This window comes from Athene noctua, chromosome 1, assembly GCF_965140245.1.
Source record: "Athene noctua chromosome 1, bAthNoc1.hap1.1, whole genome shotgun sequence".
In the NCBI taxonomy this organism is placed as follows: Eukaryota; Metazoa; Chordata; class Aves; order Strigiformes; family Strigidae; genus Athene; species Athene noctua.
In genome coordinates, this window is record NC_134037.1 from 129,597,618 (window position 1) to 129,616,713 (window position 19,096).

The 19,096-nt window shown below is 44.3% G+C and overlaps 1 protein-coding gene across 1 annotated transcript in view; it reads right to left on the reverse strand.

Moving 5' to 3' along the window:
• The window catches only part of LOC141971320 (small ribosomal subunit protein uS5m-like), a 99,436-nt gene that overhangs the window by 52,115 nt on the left and 28,225 nt on the right, over positions 1-19,096 (reverse strand).

A 19,096-nucleotide genomic window follows, 5' to 3' on the forward strand; every position in this document is an offset into this window, starting at 1 on the left:
GCACGTTGCCGTTGCCCCTCCCCCACCCGCGGCCGGTTGGGCTGGAAGTTAGGCACAGACCCGGGCTAAAGTAACAAGGAATTTAATACAACAGAGTGATAGAACAATCTGAACAACAACAGTAACAATGATAATAACAATGAACAGCAATAACAGTGAACAAGATAAAAGATATACAGAGAAATACCGGTAGCTGGTTTACGGACAAAGGATTCCCGCCACCCTGCCCGCCAAAAAGCAAGGTGAAAAAAAGGTTCCGCCCCTGGACCTGATGCCAGCATGGTATGAATAACCCGGCTGGAGATCCCTTCCCCCTCTCTCTCTGTTGGGAAGCTTAACCCTATCCTAGCTGAACCATGACATAATCCACCCCTTTATTCTATACCATCTGCGTCATTTCCAGTTGCCATTTAGCAGTTAACAATAGCAAAGTAATAATTTACAAAGGCACAGCATATTTTACGGCATGTTCTCACCCACAATCAAGTCCCCCTGTGGTACGCATCGGACCTGTCCATTATCCTGCATCACCCACCAGGTGCACCAATCCCGTGGATGGGTTTGCCTTTACCTTTCCTTGGCGCAGGACTAAACCAGACCATTTTTCCCAATATATTCCTCATGCGCACCACAGGGACTTTATCCCCATCCACAGCACGTGGAGGTTTCGACTGAGCCGGGCCAGCTCGACTGGCAGACCCTCTTGTGTTGACTAACCAGGTGGCCTTTGCTAGATGCATGTCCCAGTCTTTGAAGGTCCCACCTCCCAATGCTTTCAATGTGGTTTTTAACAGTCCATTGTAGCGCTCGATCTTTCCAGAGGCTGGTGCGTGGTAGGGGATATGGTAGACCCACTCGATGCCGTGTTCTTCTGCCCAGGCACTTATGAGGTTGTTTCGGAAGTGGGTCCCGTTGTCTGACTCAATTCTCTCTGGGGTGTCATGTCGCCACAGGACTTGGGTTTCAAGGCCCAGGATGGTGTTTTGGGTGGTGGCGTGGGGTGCTGGGTAAGCTTCCAACCATCCAGTGGTTACTTCCACCATTGTGAGCACGTGGCGCTTCCTGCGGTGGGTCTGTGGCAGTGTGATGTAGTCGATCTGCCAGGCCTCTCCATACCTATATTTCAACCATCGCTTTCCATTTCTCTGGGGCTTCACCCGCTTGGCATGTTTGATTGCAGCACATGTCTCACATCCATGGATGATCTCTGCAATGGTGTCAATGGTGAGGTCCACCCCTCGATCTCGAGCCCACCTGTATGTTGCATCCCTACCTTGGTGGCCCGAGGTCTCATGGGCCCACCGAGCTATGAACCTTTGCGCTGCCAGTCCAAGTCCACCTGAGCCACTCTAATCTTAGCAGCTTGGTCTGCCTGCTGGTTGTGTCGATGTTCATCAGTGGCCCGACTCTTGGGTACATGGGTATCCACATGGCGCACCTTCACAACAAGGTTTTCCACAAGGGCTGCAATGTCCTGCCATACTTCAGCAGCCCAGACGGTCTTACCCTTACGTTGCCAGTTGTTCTGCTTCCATTGCTGCAGCCATTTCCACAGGGTATTTGCCACTGCCCACGAGTCGGTGTAGAGGTAGAGCCTTGGCCACTTTTCCCGCTCAGCAATATCCAAAGCCAGCTGAACGGCTTTCACCTCTGCAAATTGGCTGGATTCACCCTGTCCCTCAGCAGCTTCAGTGACCTGTCGTGTGGGACTCCATACAGCAGCCTTCCACCGTCGATGTTTTCCCACAATGCGACAAGACCCATCAGTGAACAGGGCATATCGCTTCTCCTCATCCGGCAGCTCGTTATATGGTGGGGCCGCCTTCGCATGTGTCACCTCCTGTTCTGGTGACATCCCGGAATCTTTGCTCTCTGGCCAGTTCGTAATCACCTCTAGTATCCCTGGGCGGCTGGGGTTCCCTATTCGAGCCTGTTGTGTTATCAACGCAACCCATTTACTCCACATGGCATCGGTTGCATGATGCGTGGAAGAGGCCTTTCCTTTGAACATCCACCCCAGCACCAGCAGTCGGGGTGCCAGGAGGAGCTGTGTTTCAGTGCTGACCACTTCTGAGGCAGCCTGAACTCCTTCGTACGCTGCCAGTATCTCCTTCTCAGTTGGTGTGTAATTAGCTTCAGAACCTTTGTATCCCCGGCTCCAAAAGCCTAGAGGTCGGCCTCGGGTCTCCCCAGGTGCTCTCTGCCAGAGGCTCCAGGTAGGGCCATTCTCCCTGGCTGCGGTGTAGAGCATGTTCTTAACCTCCTGCCCTCCCCAGACTGGCCCGAGGGCTACTGCTTGGGCAATCTCCCGTTTAATCTGTTCAAAGGATTGTTGTTGCTCAGGGCCCCATTCCAAATCGTTCTTCTTGCGGGTTACATGGTAGAGAGGGCTCACAATCAGGCTGTAGTTCGGGATGTGCATCCTCCAAAACCCCACAGCACCCAGGAAAGACTGAGTCTCCTTCTTAGAGGTTGGTGGGGCCATGGCTGTTATCTTGTTCATCACCTCCATTGGGATGTGGCGACGCCCATCTTACCATTTTATCCCTAGGAATTGAATTTCCCTTGCAGGCCCCTTAACTTTCTTTTGCTTAATGGCAAAGCTGGCCTTCAGGAGGATCTCAATGATTTTCATTCCTTTCTCAAAGACTTCCTTGGCTGTGTCCCCCCATACAATGATGTCATCAATATACTGCAGGTGTTCTGGGGCCCCACCTTTCTCCAGTGCAGTAGGGACCAGTCCATGGCAAATGGTGGAGCTGTGGTTCCACCCCTGGGGCAATCGATTCCAGGTGTACTGGATGCCTCTCCAAGTGAACGCAAACTGTGGCCTGCACTCTGGTGCTATCGGAATGGAGAAGAACGTGTCAGCAATGTCAGTTGTGGCGTACCACTTGGCTGCCTTCAACTCCAGTTCATACTGGAGCTCCAGTATGTCCGGCACTGCAGCACTCATTGCTGGTGTAACTTCATTCAGGCCACGGTAGTCCACAGTTAGCCTCCATTCGCCATTAGGCTTTCTCACTGGCCATATAGGGCTGTTGAAGGGTGAGTGAGTTTTGCTGATCACCTTCTGGCTTTCTAGTTGAAGGATCAGCTGATGGATGGGGACCAGGGAATCTCGGCTGGTGCGGTACTGCCGCCGATGCACCGTCCTGGTAGCAATCGGCACTCGCTGCTCCTCAACCTTAAGCCGCCCCACCACTGAGGGATCCTCTGAGAGGCCGGGTAAGGTGGACAACTGTTCAACCTCCTCCAGGGCAGCTACACCAAAAGCCCACCAGTACCCTTTTGAAATACCCTGTCCTGAGAGGTATCCGGTACCACCGGTACCCTTTGAAATACCCTCTCCTGAGATAGTCTATGCCCAGGATGCACGGGGCATCTGGGCCAGTCACAATGGGGTGCTTATGCCAGGCCTTCCCAGCCAGGCTCACTTCGGCTTCCAATAGGGTCAGCTGTTGGGATCCCCCTGTCACTCCAGAGATGCAAATTGATTCAACGCCACTGTAGCTCGATGGCATCAGGGTGCACTGAGCGCCAGTGTCCACCAAAGCCTTATTCTCTTGTGGGTCTGACGTGCCAGGCCATCGGATCCACACTGTCCAGTAAATACGATTATCCCTTTCCTCCACCTGGCTGGAGGCAGGGCCCCTCTAATCCTGCTCACCATCACTCACTTCTTGCAAGAATGATTTACTGGTCCCCTCAAGAGGGTCAGACATAACGTTGGCCATTCTATTCTGTCTGGGGGATTTCTGACTGTACACTGGAGCTGCGCTCCTCTTGGAGGACTCCCCATTTGTGATGGTCTTCCCTTTCAGCTGCTCTACTCGTGCAGCTAGGGTGGCAGTGGGCTGTCCATCCCACCTCCTCATGTTTTCTCCATGATCACGGAGGAAAAACCACAGGATGCCTCGTGGTGTGTGCCTTCTGCTGCCTTTCTCTTGGGTGGGGAAACGTTTACTTCTAATGGCTGAGACATCGGCCCATGCAGGTGGAATGTAGGACATGTCCTCTTCTACTTTCTGGACCCTCTGAGACAGTTCCTCCACAGCTGAGACCAGGGAATGCTGAGATGCAGGGAGATTTCCCTCATATTGCCACAGCTGGCCAACCACTCCATCCACTGTTAGAGTCTGGGTGTCTGTCCACCAGGACACTATTGCCAGTGCTTTCGAGTGTTCTTATGGTGCACTCTTCAGGAACTTTCACCACATCAGGTGTGTGGAAGGGGCCTGATCTGCATCCATGGGTGACTGCTCATCATTCAGATCACCATAGGTCATCTCAAACACAGCCAGTTCCCTGAGGTTCTGGATGCCTTTCTTCATGTTGGTCCATTTGCTTAGCTGACATAGGATATCATCCTTGTAGGGGTGCCTCTTCCTTACACTGAGCGGGATTCACCTCCAAAGGCTGAGGGTTTGAGCTTGCTTCCCTATTTCCCTATCAATACCAGCGTCCTTGGCCAAAGATCCCAGCTGCTTGGCCTCTCTCCCCTCCATTTTAAAAGCACTGGCTCCATTATTCCAGCATCAGAGCAGCCAGGTGCAAATCTGCTTGCGTCCCAGGCGGCCGAAATCTCTCCACATATCTCGCAGCTCAGTCCGGGACAGAGATCGGACAGTCACCTCTGGTCCTTCCTCCTGTTCCCCTGATGGGCCTGGCTCATCCTCATCCCTCATTCTGCGAACAGACTTTCTGGTATATTTTGTTTTCTGTATTGGGGCGACCGACACTGGCACTGCCTGGCTCTCTGGCCCAGTCTGTGTGCTGGTGGAGGTGACTGACACTGGTACTGCCTGTCTCTCTGGTTCAGTCTGTGTGCTGGTGGAGGCAACTGAGACTGGCTCTGCCTCTGCCCCCGGTTCAGATATTGTTTGTGTGGCCTTTTCTTCCATTTGAGGGCAGCGGGTGGTATCAAAGAGGACACGGTATGCATGGGCAAGTCCCCAACACATTGCAGCGATTTGTGTCTCCTGGGTTTTGCCCGTTTGGTAACACACCCTTTCTAAGCACTCCATCAGCTTATCAGGGCTCTGCATTTGCTCAGGAGTGAAGTTCTAAAGCATTGGGGGTGCCCACTGACTCAGGCCTTTGCCCATCTTTTCCCACACTCCTTGCCACTCACTATCATCTGACCTCGGGGCAGGTTTCCGGGCACTGCTATTGTTAGAGAAGTGCCACATGGTCCAAAACCAAAATCAGGCAGACATTCAGAAAGCATTGTGCCACAATTACACTGCCCTGCAGGCTCCAAGGATAATTTAAACTCCCCAAAGCCAAGAGGATCTCTTCCCCTGGCTCACCCACAACGGGGGTGGTACCCCTAACAAAAGCCCAAACGGCAAACAGGTACCGGCCCGCCCCCACACACAGCGATGCAAAGGCAGCATAAGCGTTCGATAGCCCATATAACAACATAAGACCTTTTATACATTTTCCACTGATAACAAACGCCACCACTGGGATTATACACTGGATATAAGGATTAATCATGCCCCACCACGCAAGCAAATGGGCCACCATTGCGAACATTTTCTTATCAAATAAACACGAATACAAACAGAAAGATTACACCCAAGAGATTGCTCTGTCACACTCTGGTCAGGGTCTGCCCCACGTTGGTGTGCCAGTTTTTAATGTGCAGGTTTAACTCCTGCCGGGATCGGAGAGCTCGTTGCCGTTGCCCCTCCCCCACCCGCGGCCGGTTGGGCTGGAAGTTAGGCACAGACCCGGGCTAAAGTAACAAGGAATTTAATACAACAGAGTGATAGAACAATCTGAACAACAACAGTAGCAATGATAATAACAATGAACAGCAATAACAGTGAACAAGATAAAAGATATACAGAGAAATACCGGTAGCTGGTTTACGGACAAAGGATTCCCGCCACCCTGCCCGCCAAAAAGCAAGGTGAAAAAAAAGGTTCCGCCCCCGGACCTGACGCCAGCATGGTATGAATAACCCGGCTGGAGATCCCTTCCCCCTCTCTCTCTGTTGGGAAGCTTAACCCTATCCTAGCTGAACCAGGACATTTACTTATTCAGAAAACTCTATGTAACCAGCAATTGCCTTTTTAAATGATAATTCTGCTAGCCTGGAAACATGGAATTACAATAAAGGTATTTACTTTTTTTTCTGCAAGGTTATTTTTATGCTGGAATGGTTCCCTAATCTACTGCAGTTTGTGTGGCCTCACAAAGGGTCATACAAAGGAGGCTGCAGAGGGGCAGCAACAAGTAGTTCAGAGACAAGAATAGGGAGCTCCTGAGCTGGTAATATACTCAAAAAAACTCCATCACTTTGAGCTGTATTCTAAATATCTGTATGATAAAATCAATTCCAATACAGGAAAATAGCAAAAGTCACAGAGTAAGGAGATTGTTTTTACCAAAGGAGACCAGTCAATGCCCGCAGATTGAGCAAGATGAGGTCAGATTGAGTCAAGTTTTGGCCTCAAGCACTGCACAAATTCTGACAAAATTAGAACCAGATGAAAATGTCATATTTGGTACCAAAGTGCAGTTCATCTAATCAGTCTATAATAATATCATCATGTGTTTGGAAAGCAGCTGAATTTAAACAGAAAACCTACAGGCTACAGAGTTGAGAGTTCTTTAAAAGATGGCAGATACCACACTGATTTTAAGAAAAAGTGACGAGAATGGAAGATGGAAGGGATAGGCTGCAGTCAAGAAGATTACAATGGTGAGGACATTGCTTACGACATACAGACAACACAGCAATGAAGAAAACAAAAATCTGACCATAAGAAAGGTCAGTCTGACTCAGCAGCAAAGCACCAAGATGACTGGAGAGAACATACACAGGCAGGAGAAATGTCTTGGAGGAAATAACCCCAAACAGAAATGAGCATCACTATACTGCATTTCACATTTGCAGAAAAGCTCTGAAATGAAGACAGGACAGTAGGTAGGTTTTGCACCAGGGAAGGTTTAGACTGGATATTAAAAGTATTTCTTTCCAGAAGAGGTTGTTGGGTGTTGGAATGGGCTGCCTGGGGCAGTGGTGGAGTCCCCATCCCTGGAGGTGTTTAAGAGTTGGGCTGACCCAGCGCTGAGGAATATGGTGTAGTTGACAACGGTCAGTGTGAGGTTAATGGTTGGACTAGATGATCTTCAAGGTCTTTTCCAACCTAGATGATTGGGTGATTCTGTATGCAGTCTCTTAGTGATTTGTAGCCTTACCTTTATTTTGCCTTTGTAAAATGGGAGACTGCACGTATTCCTCCAGAGTTAAAACAGACCCAGTCACAAAATCCACTACACTTTTCCAGTCAGTTATCAAAAATCACATTCTACTAACTAAAAAAAATAAAAGAAAATGTGTCATAAGATTTTATTTTATGACCTAGAAAAAGACTATTGAATTTTGCTGAAAGAATCCTTTATGCAAGCTGATTGCTAACAACCACTAATAGTAAGTTTGTATGACACCACTCCATTTTGCGTAATCTACATAAAAGATGTTTGTAATATTTTGAAAAGGAATTGGTTTTGTGTCTTTTTATACTATCCCTGAATGTTGGGAACCAGACAGCCCTGGTGCTTACTTCAGAGAAAGATTAATATTAGACCATACCTCAGTAACTCACAAGTAACAGTAACCCACAAGTGCAACAAAAAAGCTTTTACGGGATATCAGTGATAAAAGGAAGACTAGGGAAAACATGGGCCATCTCTGGAAGGAAAAGGGAGACCTGGTCACATGGAGAAGGCTGAGGTACTCCATGACCATTTTGCCTCAGTCTTCACCAGCAAGAGCTCCAGACATCAATCACTCAAGTCACAGAAAGCAAAGGTGGGGACTGGAAGAATGAAGAACTGCCCTCTGTAGGAGAAGATCAAGTTTGAGACCATCTAAGGAACCTGAAGGCGCACAAGTCCACGGGACCTGATGAGATACTGTGGTGGTGCAATTCTTACCCCTCCCTGCCCTCCTTGTTGGGCTGCTTGGTGCCAGGTGTGATTCCATCCACATTTCCCCAAGCCATACACGAATCTGTGGAGATAAGGACTGATAACCTTGAGGAGCCTGGCTCCTGCCCCTCCCAGTTGCTTGGAAAAGGTTATAATGGCTCATCATCTCCTGATGGCCTGACACACCTATGCCTGGGATGTGATCAGATGGAACAATAACAGGGTTGCATGTTATTCAAATTCTTGTGCAACTGCCAGAAGGCACCAGATAGTATTTGACAAAAGTCAATTATCTTGGATCCTATAAACTGCGACCACCAGAGAGACCCTTTGAGCTCTCCTGGATCGCAGCGGGCCTGTGACCAGCATCTCCCCTGAGCTGGGACGCCTCTCAGGTGTCGTCTGCTCCAGACGGAAGGCCAGGGCGAAGTCCCCCTGCTCGAGTCTCAATTATCGCCCGTTGAGGAATGCCAAGGCATTGTGAGTATTTGCTCTAAACTCCAGAGGGAAATTTTCTTTGAGCTAGCTTCTATTTCACCTGTTTATTGGGGTGTGTGTGTGGGTACATACCCTTGCCCTTGTTCCTGTGTGCTTGTCCCTTTTGTGTTCATTTTACCAAATCCAAACCCCTTTGTTTCTGTATGTATATGTCTGGTTTGTGTATGCGCATGTATGTGTGTGTATAAATTAAGGTACCGTTAAGTAAGCTAGAGTGAATATTGTAATTTTAGAACCTGAATAAGCCGCTTTTCTTTCTGAGTTATTTTGTATTGACAAATAGTTGTTAGTTATTAATAAATCTAGATTATTTTTCTAAATCATCACCGTGTCAATATACTTTCATCCGCGACAGATACATCCGTGGGTCCTGAGGGAACTGGCAGATGAAGTGGCTAAGCCACTATCCATTGTATTTGAGAAGTTGTGGCAGTCTGGCAAAGTTCCTGCTGACTGGGAAAGGGGAACACAACCCCCATTTTTAAAAAGGGAAATAAAGAGGACTTTGGGAACTACATGTCAGTCAGTCTCACCTCTGTGCCTGCTAAGATCATGGAGTGGATCCTCCTGGAAACTATGCTAGGGCACATGGAAAACAAGGAGGTGACTAGGGACAGCCAACATGGCTTCACTAACAGCAAATTGTGCCTGACGAATTTGGCACCCTCTGCAATGGGGTTCCAATGCTGGTGGATAAGGGAAGAGCAACTGATGTCATCTACCTGGACTTGTGCAAAGCATTTGACACTGTCCCACATTACATCCTTGTCTCTAAATTGGAGAGACATGGAACTGATGGATGGACACTCGATGAATAAGGAATTAACTCGATGGTCACACTCGGAGTCAACACCTTAATGTCCAAGTGTGTGTAGGGTGATGAGTGGTGTTCCTCAGGGGTTGGTATTGGGACCAGCGCTGACATGGACAGTAGGACTGAATACACCCTCAGCAAGTTTTCAGATGACACCAAGCTGTGTGGTGCAGTTGAAAGCTGGAGGGAAGGGATGCCATCCAGAGGGAACTTGACAAGCTTGAGAGGTGGGCCCACGCAAACCTCGTGAAGTTCAACAAGGCCAAGTGCAAGGTCCTGCACATAGGTCAGGCAATCCCGAGTACAAACACAAGCTGGGTGATGAGTGGATTCAGAAGGATTTGGGGTAGCAGTGGATAGAAAACTGACTATGAGACAGCAATAGAAAGCCAACTGTATCCTGGGATGCATCAAGACAGTGTGGCCAGCAGGTCAAGGGAGGTGATTGTCCCCCTCTCTCTGCTCTCACAAGACCCCACCTGTACTGCTGTGTCCAGCTCTGGGGCCCCCAACATATGAAGGACATGGACCTGCTCAAGTGGGTCCAGAGAAGGCCACAAAGATGATCAGAGGGCTGGAGCACCTACCCTGTGAGGACAGGCTGAGAGAGTTGGGGGTGTTCAGCCTGGAGAAATGAAGGCTCTAGGGAGACCTTACAGCAAACTTCCAGTACTTAAAGGGGGCTATAGGAAGGATGGAGAGGGACTCTTTATGAGAGAGTGTAGGGATAGGATGAGGGGTCCTGGTTTTGAACTGAAAGAGGGTAGATTTAGATTAGATGTAAGGAAGAAATCTTTTACTGTGAGGGTGGTGAGGCACTGGCACATGTTGCCCAGAAAGTTGTGGATGCCCCTTCCCCGGCAGTGTTCAAGGCCAGGTTGGACAGATTTAAGCAACCTGGGCTAGTGGAAGGTGTCCCTGCCCATGGCAGGGGGGTTGCAAGTAGATCGTCTTTAAGGTCCCTTCCAATTCAAACCATTCTATGATTACTACAAAGACTTGCTGTAAACCATATCAGAAAAGAATAACCTAGATCCCGATAAACTGAGATTAAAAGTAGATTTCTCTCCCTCCTGCATGATGAGTTCCCAGCTTGCTTAGAATATAAACTACAAAGGCAGACAAATAGCAGTAAATTGGAAAACTGAAGGGAGTAAAAATTTTGTAAAATAGTCAAGTAGGCTCACTTCTTCCACTTACAAGCAATTTTTCCCAAGGTTTTGCCGCCTTGTGGCAGCACAGCAGAAGAGATTCAAATATGTTAATACTGACATAATAAAAAGACTAATGAACATGTTATAATAAACATGCTTGTTTCAATGTACTGTTGCCCATTAATGCCATTACATCTATGCATCTGTATTACCTTAGGGAACTTAGTGTGGTCTTTTCAATCACTAACATTCTCTTCCAGGTTTCAGCTTAGAATATGTACTTAACTTATTATCAGATGAATTCTAAAAGGTATGATATTTCAACCCCTTTTCTTCTCTAGAGGACAGTGGTTTTGCTCCCATCTCCAAACAAAAACAGGATTTGGAAAAAAATATTTCATGTTTTATGTGTGCGAAGGAGCATCTGCAAAGGGAATGTCCTGCTTACACATTCTGTTACAAATTGCATGATAAATTACACAAGTGTAGACTCAGCTGCTTAAGGACCAGAAGGAGACATTTTTTCTCAGAGACAGGTCAAAGGATTAAAAATCAACTCCTCTAGGAACAAAGCCTCACCATACTCAAGTACAGAGGGCATTTCCTTGACCTTGTCTTCTCAGACAAACACGTTTACCTGTCTACAGAAAAGAGAATGCACTCGTCAGATCATTTATATGCATTCAAAAGCAGCCAAATTCATCGATGAAAAAGCCACTATAACTTAAAAATTCATGTCACAAATCACTAAAGGTGGAGATGTTTTTCTAAGGAAGCATCACTACGTGCTCATCCAATTTTACTTTCTTCCAACAGCATCAGCTGCTGTTGGAGACAGGATGTTCAGTTAGATGGACATTTTGTCTGATGAGGCAAGGTTTTTCTCACATTCTAAAAGTTCATTTTTTAACTTACTCTTCTAAGACACTACTGTAAGGTATAGTTTCCATATTCAGTATCTGATATTTTTGAAAGACATTTCTGAAAAAACACTATGGACTCAAAGTTCTTAGAAAACACACACATTTCTATCACCTCATCACAACTGGAAGCACTGAGAACTGATTAAAAATAGGCCAAGCATTAAACAGGTATGAAAAGCAAATGATGGGCCCACTCTCAGATCTGGTGTCTAGATATAGCTGAAACAGGATAAGAATAGGGAAAATGACATGTCAATTATTTGTACAGCTTTGACTCAGAGATTCCAGTTGTAGAATAAGACATCACTGTATCTTGTAGAACATGATATAATATTAAAAACAAAGCCATATCCACTGTTCTGTTCTCTGACATAGTTGTACTTTCAAAAGTCTATGTTATGGCTAGCATTTTAAGGATGTACATCTTCAATAAGAACTATGCAACTGTATATTAGACAGTGAAAAGTCTGTTCATGTCCCAGACAGCTTAGAAACAAATTCTTCATTACTAAGAATTGCATTTCAGTATTATTTCTGAACAGGTAAAGTCTCAAGAGAGAGGTCATTTTGTCAGTGTTCGTGAACAATTAGTATTAGGTCATCTTTCTAAAGCGGGATGTGCTGAGTCAAAAAAAAAAAAAAAGTTCATCTTTATAACACTTCAATTTATCTAATACTGCTATTAAGGTGAACAGTAATCTACTCACTTTCAAATTACACAAGTTCTCAGTGACAACTCCACTGCCAATAAATTGATAACCCATTGAATAAGAATTTTTAAACATGGCACTGATATAATTAAACTAAATTATTAAGCAGTCTCATGAGGTACAGGCAGAGCTGGATTAAACAGGGGTTTATGATCTCTCAAAAAAAGACAACTGCAACCCTGTCTTACCATATCTAACTAAAATAGTCTATAGGAGTTCTAAACATTAGCATTTCCTTGTAAAATAACAGCTTGCTTCAGAAGTCTAGAAAGCCCAACAGCAGTTAAATTTTTTTTTTAAACCCTTGATGGGTTTAAAAAAACACTGGCTTTTAACCTATACTTCTTTATTTTTGATAATTGATCACAATAACATTTTGGCATTTTTTCACCAATTTTCAAGGCTCCAAAAGCAATTTTCAAGGCTCCAAAGCCAAAGAGAACTTCCAGATGATTCCTCCACTTCTAAAATGGAAGACAGTAATAACTAAAATGCTGTTCAGAAATCTCATCAAAACTCTCAAATTTCTGGTAAAGCTACAGGTCCTGTAACAGCCACCTTTTGGTAGAACTGATTGATGCATCAACCTGCTGTTACTGATTTTATTATCAACTGAAATTAAATTGTGCTTGATTTTAATATAAGTATAGAATTAAAGAGATATTATAGTAAAAATAATTTATTTTACATTTATTGTATTTTGAATCTAGCAACAGACTGCTACTCTAAAATCCCCTGTACAGCCCCGTACCAAGGCTGAAGGGATTGGTCATAATTGTTCAGTAGGAACGGTTAGAGCCTAGGTAACAAAACACAAGGTGATTTGTAAACTGATTTATAATACATACATAGGACTAGAAGAATGCAAGTAGTTGTCAAGGTCCAGGATTAATGGGAACTGAGGGAAGTAACCGTAACAGCTTGCAAGTACCTGCCAAGAAAACTGTGTCCTTAAGCAAAAGGTAATTCCGGCAGGGGGAGATCGCGACCACCGACTCATGGACCACCTACTCACATTACACCCCAGACCCATTTCTAGACATTTCTAACCTCTACTGCGCAGAATCGGAAATAGGAGGAGAATATGTTAATGATTTCTTGGAAGTTGTATGCTTATGTATGAATACTTAATGAATATGTATGAGTAAGTTCTATATAAGTTGTATGATTCTAGTGCCTGGCACGTGTTGTTGGTGAGAGCACTGCCCTACACGTACAGCCGTCATTAAAGAAGTGTCTGCTGATCTACATCACATTGGTGTCGATGAGTTTTTATCCCGGATTTCAGTGACAGTTTCTGGCGACCCAGGTGGGACCTCGCTGAGTGAGATCGGAGGAGTTGGGGACCTGATCGGTTCCAGCCGGCACCGAAGATTTCTCGGGGACACCCATCGATCCCTGATCCATAAGGCTCTTTGCGACATCCCCTGGATTTTGGTAAGACACTTCTCTTTTGTACTGGGATAAGTGGGTTAAAGTCCCACTTCGAGTGGGTTAGAGTCCCACCCGTGGAAAGTGGGTTAGAGTCCCACTGTATAAGCCTGCCTGTCAGATGCGGTGAAAGCTGTGCAGGGTCAGGCTAGAGGATCCTCGTGTATTGGAAGCCTAGGCGTCTGCCCGTAAGACATCAGCGAAAGCTATTGCAGGGTTGGACAATTGGATTTGGAAACCCAGGAAATATAGGAAACCTATATGCTATAGAGTTCTCAAAGGTAGTGCCTCTAATGAAAAGTTAGAAGTTTTTATGCACTCAATTGTGGTACTGGTTGTTTCATCAATTGAATATTGTGTAGTAATTAAGAACTGTGCTGTATTGTGTTCTATACCTTTATTTGTCGTAGTAATCGTAGAAAAGTGTGAGTGTGTTTGTAAGTGTGAGACGTGCAATTGAGCACGAAGTGAGTGCAGAGTTCGGATTCACAGTTCTGTTATCCCGCAAGGGGTGCAGCCGGAGAAGGACGAAGCGGAAAGCCTGAGTGATTGTATATTGTGTTACAAAGTAACTGAACCATGGCATCTAAGCTGACTCATTTGTTTAAAAGTAAAAGTATGGGTAATCTGGCTGCAAATGACAAAGTTCTGAAAACTTCTCTGTTAGGATGTTTGTTAGCACATTGGGGAGATTTGCAGGATGATTTGCGAAAGAGTCAGGTGATTGAATACCGTAATCACTGGTGGCCTCTGTATACTTTGGATGATCAGGAAAAATGGCCCATGAATGGGACACTGAATTATAATACCATTTTGCAGTTAATGCTGTTTTGTAGAAGAGAGGGGAAATGAAGTGCCATATGTTGGTTTATTTTTCTATTTAAGACAAAAGAGGACTGGCAGAAGGCATGTGAGTTGATTAGTAGGGATAATTTAGTAATGGCTATAACGTCTGATGATAAAAAGGTGAAAAAGTGTTGTTCAAAATGTGAGCATGGAAAAGATTGTTTAAAGAAAAGAATTGCTTCTACTGAAAAGGATGAAAGGCCAGAATTAGATATATACCCTCCGCAGAGAGAACAGCATCAGGGGTGAAAATACAGAGAACCTGAGAGTGGTGGAATAGAGGATGGGGATGAAGGGCCGTCTGAGGTTGTAATTCATACCCCTGTTTCTCTAAGAACTCGGCAGCAGGTACAAACAATAGCTCCCCTGCGGCAGGGAGTTGACAACGATGGGCAGGTGTATGTGAAAGTGCCTTTTTCAGTGACGGATTTGATGGCTTAGAAGCAGGCAGCAGGAGTTCCTGAGAAAACAGGAAGAGTAGTAGATACTAGCATCAGAACACAGAATCCGGATTGGAGTGATTTACAGGTGATTTTAGCTAATTTGTTAGATGATACAGAAAAACAGATGGTATTAAAGGCTGGCAAAGCACAGGCAGAAGTGACTGTATTGAGCGGAACAACAGGTGGAATATTAGAGCAGAATTTTCTGTCTGGGGATCCGCACTGGGGATCCAAATAATGTGGAGCACAGAGAATGACTGAGTAGGTATCAGAAATGGATTTTATATGGAGTTAAACATGCCATGCCTAAGTTTCTGAACTGGTCTAAATTGTATGAGGTGAGACAAGATAAGAATCAATCTCCCTCAGCGTTTCTGGAAAGACTGAAAGAACCTGCCAGAAAAAAATACTGATTTGAAGTAGAAACCAAGGCAGCTCAGATATAATTGGCTTTGATTTTTATAGGACAATCGGTACCAGATATAAGAAAGAAACTGATTGATAAATTTTTGAAGTATAAAATCTTGGAGGAGTGTGAATCTGAGTATAACACTTTCATTCTACCAGTCAGAAAAACATCGGGTGAATATAGGTTAGTGCAAGACTTAAGAGCAGTGAATCAAAGAGTTAAGGGAATATATCCTGTAGCAGCAAATCCTTACACGCTGTTAACAGCTTTAAAGGAGACTTATCAGTGGTTTACAGTGCTTGATTTAAAAGATGCTTTCTTTTGTACACCTTTGGAGAAGAAAAGCAGAAAATTGTTTGCTTTTGAGTGGGAAAATCCACAAACAGGACAAAAGATGCAGCTGACATGGACAAGACTACCCCAAGGATTTAAAAATAACCCGACAATCTTTAGAAATCAGCTGGTAAAGGAGCTTGAAACACGGAAACAGGACAAACCAAAACTTGGACATTTGCTTTTACAATATGTGGATGACACACTGATTGCTGCAGAAGAAAGATTTACTTGCATACAGGTAACAATAGATCTTTTTAATTTTCTGGCACTAAATGGGTACAAGGTACCCAGGGGAAAAAAAAAAAAAAAAAAAAAGCCCAAATACCATGTCAGACTGTGATATATTTGGACTCTAAGATTTCAAAAAGGCAGCGGCAATTAGGAACAGAACACTGAGAAGCCATGTGAGCCGAAAAATATTCATGAACTCAGAGCATTCTTAGGAATGACAGGGTGGTGCCGCCTCTGGATCAAGAATTATGGTCTAATAGCTAAACTGCTATATGAGGCCCAAAAGAACTCTCCTTTTACATGGGGCCCACAGCAACAATGCGCTGTCACAGAATTGAAACGCTTTAATGTCTGCACCTGCCTTAGGACTTCTGGACATAACCAAAGACTTTCAGCTCTTTGTTCACGAAAGACAACGCCTGGCACTAGGTGTGCTGACTCAGAAGATGGGAAGCTGGAAACGACCTGTCGGACACTTCTCGTTTTAAACAACTGGACGCAGTGAGTAAAGGGTGGCCAAACTGCCTTCGAGCTGTGGCTGCAACAGTATTGCTCATACAGGAAGCTCGGAAATTGACTTTGGGAAGCACAATAACAGTCTGTGTCCCACACATGGTGATAACTCTTTTAGAACAAAAGGGGGGACATTGGCTATCTCTGAGCTGAATGATGAAGTACCAGGTAGTACTGTCTGAACAAGATGATGTGATTCTAAAAACAACTAACCTGGTAAATCCTGCAGTGTTTATAAGCTCTACACAGGAAGAAGGACAACAGGAACATGACTGTCTGGCTACTATCGAGTATGTTTATTCCAGTCGAGAAGATTTGAAGGATGTACCATTGGAGCGACCAGACTGGGAATTGTGTACAGATGGCAGAAGCTTTATGGAGCAAGGAGTTCAATACACTGCATATACGGTAACAACAGACACCACAGTTATAGAAGCAAAGGCACTGATGAGTACCACATCAGCTCAGAAAGCAGAACTTACTGCTTTGATTTGAGCCTTAGAACTAAGTGAAAAGAAGAAATTAAATATTTGGACAGACTCAAAGTATGCTCTTGGGGTGGTACATGTCCATGAAGTGGAAAGAAAGGGGATTATTGTCCTCTCAGGGATGAAATATTAAGCATCAAAATTAAATTCTTACAATTATTACAGGTAGTTCAAAAACCAGATCAGGTAGCAATCATGCACTGTAAATCACATCAAATTGGGAACACAAAAGAAATTGCTGGAAATAATTTGGCTGACGGAATGGCAAGAAAATGAATATTCCAAATGGCATTAATTCCCTCCAAAACAGTAACTCTTCAGAGGGAGAGGCCGAAATATTCAGTGGAAGATGAAAAATTAGGTCAATTTTTGAATGCTAAGAAAAATTTAGCGGGATGGTGGATAACTCCTCATGGACGAGTAGTAGTTCCACCTTTATTAATGAGAGAAATAATGCAAACCAAACATCAAGAATGTCATTGGGGAGAAGAAGCTTTAGTAACTTCTTTACCAAAAAAAGTTCTATCTGTTAAAATGGTGGACATGGCTAAATTAATAACTGCAAAATGTGAAGTATGTTTGAAAAACAATCCAGTAACCAAAAAAAGAGTTCAAATGGGTAGATTAAAATCTGGTACAGAACCTGGAGATTATTGGCAAGTGGATTTTTCAGAATTACCTAGACAAAATGGGTAACGATACATCCTGGTGGGGGTTGATACTTTTACAGGATGGCCAGAAGCTTTTCCCTGTCGCACCACACAAGCCAATGAAGTAGTAAAGTGGTTACTATGAGAGATAATTCCAAGATTTGGAGTTCCTACTGGAACTTCGTCTGACAGAGGTCCACACTTTGTTGCAGAAATAGTCCAAAACATTAGTAAAGTTTTAGACATCACTTGGGATTTGCATACTCCATAGAGGCCACAATCCAGTGGAAAAGTAGAAAGAATGAACCAAACTTTAAAAAGGCAAATAAGTAAGATCTGTCAAGAGACCAATTTAAAGTGGCCTCAAGCACTTCCATTGGCATTATTACAAAGCAGAGTACAACCAAAGAGTGGAACCTCAGTCAGTCCTTATGAATTGCTGTATGGAAAACCTTATGAGTCGCCAGAACCAAATCCAAACATTCATGTGAAAGGAAAACAGGATGTGTATTATTATTTGCTTTCTTTGGGAAAAACTTTGACTGCGATTCGGAGTGCAGTGGTGTGGAACAGACCATTATCCCTAGAAAATCCAGTGCATGATTTTCAACCAGGAGATTATGTCTATGTGAAAACGTGGACTTCCGAACCTCTGCAAGAACGCTAGAAGGGACCTTTCCAGATATGGTTAACCACTTTCACATCTATCAAGATTGCAGAATCAGATGCTTGGATACACTATACCTGAGTGAAGAAAGCACCTACTCCATGGAAAATTATAAGCCGTGGTCCAAAGACTTTAAAACTGACTTTGAAACATGTCTAATATTTCATATCAGTTTATGATTGTTCTCCTTATATTGGCTTGGAAGGTGACACTGGTGAGATCATGGGTTGATTTGGTGGCTAGGAACAAAAGGCAACTGGATACAGAACAATTAATTAACATTCCTAAAGGAATGTCTGAAGAAAATTTGATGTTAGTATTGATTAAGGGATTTGCCAACTTGCAGAACATTACGTAAATTACTGCCTGTTTACCAATACCAAGAGCAGTAGGTAAATCTATTCCTTGGGGAACCTTAACTATAAATTTGACCAATTTCGAACATGAAAACGAGACCACTTATTGCAAACAAAAGTCAGTGATTCAATGGTATGAACAAGTGAAGGTTATTAGGAAATAATGGAAATCACCAGAAAAAGTATCAGACTGTGAGAAACTACTAAATTATGACTTTGTTACAGGGTCTCAACCTAGTGCTTTGGCTCGAGTTCTCTTTCCAGGAGGCCCAAACCCTAATCTAGGATGGTGGTCATATGATGAACAAATTAAAAACAATGTGAGCAGGAGCATCATGGAATGGCAGTGTAACAAAACTGGGCAAAGTACCCAAAAACAGGCACAGTGGGACTCTGTATGGTCTATGTCCATATTCTCACGGTTTCAGTACATGGCCAGAACGCCTGGGTGTTTTACTTGGGACAGTACCTGGATTAATAGAAATTTTGCAATCCTTCCCTCGATAGTAGATAAAGGCACTACCCGACTAGAAAAGGAACATATAGTACCATGGTGGAAATGTGAAAAGGTATACGATTGCAGCAATGCAGACTTAATAATCAAAGAATTCCTCATTTGGCAGCTGCTTTGAAGTTTGGTTGTTATTGTCAAGGTTTTTATAATAACCTCACCATGACTA